The 7,546-nt window shown below is 40.2% G+C and overlaps 1 pseudogene; it reads left to right on the plus strand.

Annotated features, from left to right (window-relative positions):
- The first annotated feature begins 5,351 nt into the window (after positions 1–5,351).
- LOC107979395 lies at positions 5,352–6,285 on the plus strand (annotated as a pseudogene).
- The last annotated feature ends 1,261 nt before the right edge of the window (positions 6,286–7,546 follow it).

Below are 7,546 nucleotides of genomic sequence, written 5' to 3' on the forward strand. Positions count from 1 at the left end.
AGATACAGAGGAAAATGCTGAGAGATAAGAGAGAAGATGGAGCAAGCCACCTTATATCCTAGTGTCTCAGCAGACAAGAGAGCAAGTTCCTGTTTCTTCCTGCTCATATCATCCCTCCACCCAGCCATCTCACTTCCTGTCTGTCTATACAGACCTCCAAACCTCTATGGTTAGCTAGTGGCAAGCTCCATTCTTCAGATAGGCTTTATTTGTACAAGCAAGAAATCACCTCACACCCAGGTTTTTGTTCTTTTTGTGTTTCATTGAGGTGTGATGCTGTTTCCTTGTATCACCTCTCCATGTTCATGATATTATTTATTAATATCTTAGGACTGACTTTACTTTGTGGTATAAGTTTTTGTGTGTTGTATTTCCAATTTTGTTTCTCCCAAGGTATTTTTAGATTTTTCAACCCATTTCTTTACTAGGCCATTGTTTATTCTGAAGTATAGTTTTAAATTACAAAGTACTTATTAATTTTTTTAAATCCAATTTACTTCCAATTACTAGTTTCAGGAGTTGTGATTAAAAAGGATACTTTATTGTATGTAAGTCTTCTTAAACTGTTTCAGACTTGTTTCCTGACCCAAGATATGATGTTTCCTGGAGCTAATTCCCTTAAGCAGATTGTGGTCTGTGTCAATATTGGGTTCAGTGCTACAGTCTTTTAACTCCACTTGATCAAACTGATTATGTCCAATGCTTCTGTATGATTTCCTGCCCGATCTGTCACTTTTGGAAGTGATATGTTGGAATCCCCTGTTATTTTCTGCACTCTGTCTGTTCCTTCAGGTCTGTTAGTTTTGATTGTCTTCTTCAATATTGAATGCACATATACTTGCAAATGTTAAATACTGTTTAAAGTTGTCCATTTTTGTTACATAACATGCTACTTATTTCCTTTTACAGTACTTAGTGTAGTTTTGTAATGACCTTTGGGGGAGGTGGCACAGTTTCTGAACTTAATAATCACAAGGGAATAAAATTGATTGGAACTTTGTCATTAATGCCTTGGTCCCCAGATTCCTAGCAGGTATATTGCCCAGGGATTACAACATTAGAAACTTTTATTTAATGAGAGACTCTGAGAATTAAGTTTCTGGAACTAAATAAACAGTACAGATGCCGAAATTGTCATCAGTTTGTGAATCCAGGCATATGTGAAGAGAATTCCTCCACTCCACAGACCATCGCTGTGCTTCAGGAAGCACTCTGTTACTCTTTACACCATTTCCATGACCTTGCAGACACTTTATCTTCACCATCCACTTTTTTGAAAGGTAAGATGCACAAAACACATCTGGAAATGATAGCATCTGATTGAGTGTAGTAGATAAGAGGAAAGAGAAGTAATTCCTCCTGCTGAACAGCCCTGGGTTGGGAAGCAAGGAAATGTCACTGCTTCAAAAACAATTTAAAAGAGACAAGTAAGTAACCAAAAGGCAGCCTCAGGTTTAACTGCAGCTTGTTCATGCTCAGCACCCCTCTTGCTCCTTTGTCTTCCTGACATCACATCTACAGGCTTTCTTTTTCCATCAGGTGTAACTATTCCCTGCTTCTCCCTAGGATTTCATTTGGTTTCCTTTGTGTTTTATTAAATGCTCATGTCTTCTCCACTTTGCACCTCACTGCTCACACATCTACCCATCTTTTGTAGCCTCCTTCATATCTTTGACATACGGTTGACAGCTTCCCATTTTCATGTGTTTCTGGGGATGTGGATTGGACGAAATGAAGTCATTCAACAGGAAGAATTAATATACTTCCTATAAATGTAAGCACTACAAATAGGACTTATTCATCTGTAGGATGATCTCTTTCAATTTCCAAAATTTTCTTTCTGTGCATGTTTTAATTTTTGCCTTTAAAAGTAAGCTTTATTACTGAGTGGTGGTGACACTCACCTTTAATCCCAGCACTCATGAGACAGAGGCAGGCTCTATGAGTTCCAGGATAGACTTGTTTACAGAATGAGTTCCAGGACAGCCAAAGCTACAAAGAGAAACCCTGTCTTGAAAAAAATAAGTAAAAAGAAAAAAGCTTTATTATAAAACTTGTAAGTAAAAAACACCACACACCAAAAATTACCATGTCTGAAGTTTATATACTTCAGGGACCTGCTATAGTTAGAACAGCCATTCTGAGGCTGTGGGGCTTCACACTTCCACTCTGAAATGTATCTGTTTCTTAATGATGATGCTTACTCATGTATATAATTTCCAAATAATTGGCTATACTATGACATTTTCATCCTACATACAATCAGTGTACTTTAATCATATCCATCCCCTGGTAGCTTATTGGCTATACTTCTCCTGGCCCCTCTTGCTGCATGCTTAATCTAGATTCTTTTAATATAATATATTTAATTAATATATAATTACATCATTTCTCTTCTTCCTTTTCCTTCTTCCAACCCCTTCCATGTACCTCCCACTCCCTCTCAAATTTATGTCTTCTTTTTCTTTATTTATTTTTTAGTTGCTTGTATGCATCTGCTGTCAAGGCTGACCACTTGGATAACCAGTGGTCATATTGGATAACCAGTTAGGGCCTCATCCCTGAGGATGACTAATTTCCCCCCTCTTGAAGTCCTTAGTTGCCTGTAGTTTTTGTCTGGGCGTGGGGGCCCCGCAGGTGCCCCCCTTCCATGCTAGCATATCTACTGGTGTGGTCATTTTTCAGATTCTGTTTACACAGCCATATTGTTGAGATATCATGGGTGTTGCTTCCTTGTCATTTCTAGGAGACACAGTCTCACAGCAGATTTCCTGGTCCTCCGACTTCCAGTTTTTCTACTGTTTCTTCTACAAAAAGAAGGGGTGATGAGGTGTGATCTTTGATGAGGGGTGGGAGCTACACTTATCTGTGGGTATGAGGATAAATATCCAGAAAGCAGTTAGGAATCACTCTGGTTTAGTCAAGTGGTATTAGGACATTCCACTCTAAGACTCATGCCTTCACCAGCTCCGGAAAGTTGGGTAGGTATGTGACCATTTTGTTGATTGCTACTGATAGTAAAGTGTGGTATGTTTTATGCTTAAATAGGCCTTACACATTTTGATTGTAATAGCTTTTCAATCAGTTTATACTGTCATTTTATCATCTGAAAATTTTTAAATTACTTTTACCCATATTACCACTTTTCTTTAATTAAATTGGTTTGAAGTTTCATAACAATATTTGGTAGTAACAGTAGCAGGCATGAGTATTTGTCTTCAATATGAACTTAATGGAAATTATTCCTATAATTTCAAGTCTGGATGGATATCAGCTGATAAAGATGCTGCTTTATATGGTTAACAAGGTGCTTGTATTCAGAATTTTCCCCAAGTTATTTCCATGGAGTTGTCTTTGGCACCTATAAAGATGAGCTTACTATGTTCAGAATGCCTTCTACTGACTAATTATATGGTAATAAATCCTGTAACTGGGTCATCATATTTAGTAGAGTATATTTTCTAACCTAACTTATTTGGGATAGTTTATTATGCTTGTTACTTAATGAAGCAAATGGGCTTCTTACTCTGCTGGTGTGAGGAAGGTTGTTTAAGTTCTTTTGATTTTATTTATTTATTGGGGGAGGGACTATGGGTGTGCTATGGAGCTCCTGTACAGGTCAGAGGACAACTTCCAGGTGTCCATTCCATCCTTTTATCATGTGGATCCCAGAGACTGAACTCGGCCATCAATCAGTCCCAGGGAAAATACCTTTTCCTGTTCATCTATCTCACTGGACTCTGGATAATTCTTATAAACTGAAATTAGACAAAATTACCTCACTAGCCTCTTGTCTTCTGAGGGAGTGGAATTCATTTGGTGAACTTCATACTTTATACTTGTTCCATTTTTTTAAAATGTATAAGTGTTTTGCTACAGGTATATTTGTGTACTGTGTGTGTGGCTGGTACCCACTGAGGCCAGGAGAAAGCATCAGATCCCCTGGAACTGGGGCTACTGATGGTTGAAAGCTGCCACGTGGTTGCTAGGAATCAATCTCATGTTCCCTTGAAGAGCAACAGGTGCTCTTAACTGTGGAGCCACCTGTCCTTCTCTTAGGCTTTTTTAAAAATGACCTTCTCATAACTTATTAAAGTCATATTTAACTATAACTTTAGATTTTTTATTTAAACTAAATATGTTACTATGGCATTTGAAAGTAGTGATATCATTATCTTTGGCTGCAGGATATACAGATATGAATCTCAACCCTTCCAGGGAACCACTTTCCTGCTGGCTAGATTTCATAATGGCTGAAGGTGCTGTAAAATTGGCTGGGGAAGAAAAGTCATCCAGGGTCTTGCCCAGCACTGGACCCTGCACTCCATAGCACTGGCCTTCCAGGCATGATGCTGGCACAGGAATTTCATGCCTGCTACTGTAGACATGGCCAAAAGTTCATGTCTAAGAAGTCTTAGGCCTTATGGTAGAACCTAATACTGTTGTTTTGCTAAAGGGTTCTGCTGTCAAATTGCTTTCTAAATAATATTTATATCCACAGACCTGAACTGCTGTCAATGTTGGTGAGAAAAGCTGCTTTCCGCAGTGGGCAGAGGTCAGTGTGGACTCAGGACTGATCAGCATGCTGAGAATAAGTGGCTGTGAGTCTTAGCCCTAAATGAGGCATCTTTATCTGCCCCTCACACTTGCAAGGCTCAGGGACATTTATTTAAATGAAGGCAGAAAGAATGTAAAAGATAGTGGATAGGGTGGAGTGCTGTGAAATTTTGTCTTCTAGATGTTATTTGTGAGCTCACAGCAGCCAAGAATCTCTATATGACCTGCATAAATTCAAGTGAGTCAAAATTCCAGAACAAAAAAGGAATGAGCTATTAAGACCCCAGCCCTTATGAAGGGGCTATTGGCAACTGATAGCTTCTAGGGGAGGGAGAAGTGCTTTTCTTCACGAATGTTTCCAGTGTAGGTTCCCCATACCTCAGTGGATGATCCCACAGCTGTGCACATGTGGGTAGCACTAACTGTCTTAGTGGATTATATCTATATATTTATGGATACATTTGCAAAGAATGCAGTTTTTAAAAAATGATAGATGAAAAGTAATTGAACAGAGATCTTAGGTGATAAAAGCTGGCTGGGGGGGGCGGTTTAGGTAGCTGAGTATTTGAAGTCAGCTGTGAATACTAAATTGTTATAACTAGGAGTCCCACATGAGGTGACCCTCAGGAGAATATGGCTGAACTTAGAAACCTCAGCCTCTAAAGAGAAACAAGCATTAAGCAAATGTCCCATGTCACCAATGCATGGGGTTCAATTAAGGCAGACACCACCTATGTTTATTCCCTGTAGTTCAGTCTTCCTATTTCTTCTCCTTTACAGACAATCTCATTTACATGGAATCAGGGAACCACACAGGGAGTGTAGAGTTCTATCTGTTGGGACTCTCAGAGAACCAGAGGTTCAGTCTGCTTTCTTTGGGCTATTCCTGTCTTTGTACTTGGTGACCATCTTTGGGAATGTGCTCATCATCCTGGCCATTGTCTCTGACCCTAAGTTGCACACACCCATGTATCTATTTCTCTCTAACCTATCATTTTCTGACATCTGCTTCACCTCTGCCACTGTCCCCAACACGTTGCTGAACATTCAGACATAGAATAAGCGCATCACCTATGTGGGCTGCATCATACAGATGTACTTTTTCACAGTCTTTGGACTTCTGGACAATTTGCTTCTGACTGTGATGGCATATGACTGATTTGTGGCCATCTGCCACCCCCTGCACTATACTGTCCTTATGAGCCCTAAGTTCTGCTCCCAGCTACTTCTCCTGGCATGGCTTATAAGCATTCTTGGAGCCCTGCCTGAGAGTTTAACTGCTCTGAGATTGTCATTCTGTGCTGTTGTGGAAATCCCACACTATTTTTGTGAGCTTCCTGAAGTCCTCAAACTAGCTTGCTCTGACACCTTCATCAGCAATGTTGTCTTATATATTGTAACAGGCATCATGGGCTTTTTCCCTCTTGCTGGGATACTTTTCTCTTATTCTCAGATTGTGACATCTGTCCTGCAGATTTCAATAGCAGGAGGAATAAAGCATTTTCCACCTGTGGTTCTCACCTCTCAGTTGTCTCTCTGTTCTATGGAACCTGCCTTGGAGTGTACCTCAGTTCTACATGGACACAGACTTCTTGGGCAGAGGTGATTGCTTCTGTTCTGTATACTGTGGTCACTCCCATGATGAACCCCTTCATCTACAGCCTGAGGAACAGGGACATGAAGAGAGCACTGAATATGCTTCTGTGTAACCTATCATCTTCATCTTGAAAGTAGGAGTTATTTTTCTGTATGTGTATGCATTTAAGTGTATGTGAGCATGCGTGCGTGTGCAGGTGTGTAGACCAGAGAACTCCAGGTGCTGTTCTTCAAGATGACCATCTACCTTGTTTTTGGAGTCCCTTGAGGACCTGGAGCTCACTGCTTCAGTCTGGGTGAGACCCAAGAACTCATTTGTCTCTGCCTGCCCCTTGTCAGGATTCTGAATGTGTGTCATTCTGATTTTTCACATGGATTCTATGGGTCAAATCCAGGTGCTCACGCTTACATGACTAACACTTCTGAAAGCTGAGGTGTCTGCCCTGTCCTTGCTGACAGTGCCTTTGACCTTGTGGACACATTTGATCAGGAGCAGTGGAACACGATGCTCAACAGTTGAGGCTCTGAGATGTCCTGAATATATTTACATACTCTAATGCTTTGCTTACTGTGTTTAGTAGCAATTAGTAAATACTGTTTTATGAAGTGTTTTCATGTCCTTGCCTGAGTTTTAATTTTTCCTATTTTCAATGTGGAGAAGCATTAAATTCTGTATTAAACATTTATGTGCTGTCTTAGTCACTGTTCTGTTGCTGTGAAGAGATAACATGACCAAGGCAATTCTTATAAAGAAAGCATTTAATTGTAGGATTGCTTACAGTTTCAGAAGTCAGTTCATTATTGTCACGGTGGGGAGCATAGTGGCACTCAGGCAGCATGGATGCTGGAGAGTTAGATGAGAGTTCTACACCCTAATCTGTAGTCAGAGAGAGAGAGAGAGAGAGAGAGAGAGGAGAGAGAGAGTGGTCTAAAATGGGCACACTTCCTCCAAGGCTGTGCCACCTAATCCTTCTACTCCTTTCAAATAGTGCCTCTTCTTGGTGAATATATGAGCCTTTGGAGGCCATTATAACTCAGACCACCACATTCTACTCCCTGGCCCCCATAGGCCTGTAGCCATATCATAATACAAAAATGCATTCAGTCCAACTTCAAAAATCCCCATATTCTTAACAGTATCAATAATGTTTAAAAGTTCAAAGTCTCTTCTAGACACCTGTCAATCTCTTAAATGTAACCCTCTGTAAAATAAAATATCAGAAAGCAGGTCACATACTTCCAATACACAATGGCACATGATATACATTGTGTCACAGGGATTATAGAGAGTGTAATTATCCAGGCACAGCTTGGCCCGGCTCCATAAAGGTACAGGAGGTCCCTTTAAGAGTCAGGATCTGCTTACTCCTGCTCCCTCTTTCTTCTGTTTCTC

This window comes from Cricetulus griseus, chromosome 3 (assembly GCF_003668045.3).
Source record: "Cricetulus griseus strain 17A/GY chromosome 3, alternate assembly CriGri-PICRH-1.0, whole genome shotgun sequence".
NCBI classification, from domain to species: Eukaryota; Metazoa; Chordata; class Mammalia; order Rodentia; family Cricetidae; genus Cricetulus; species Cricetulus griseus.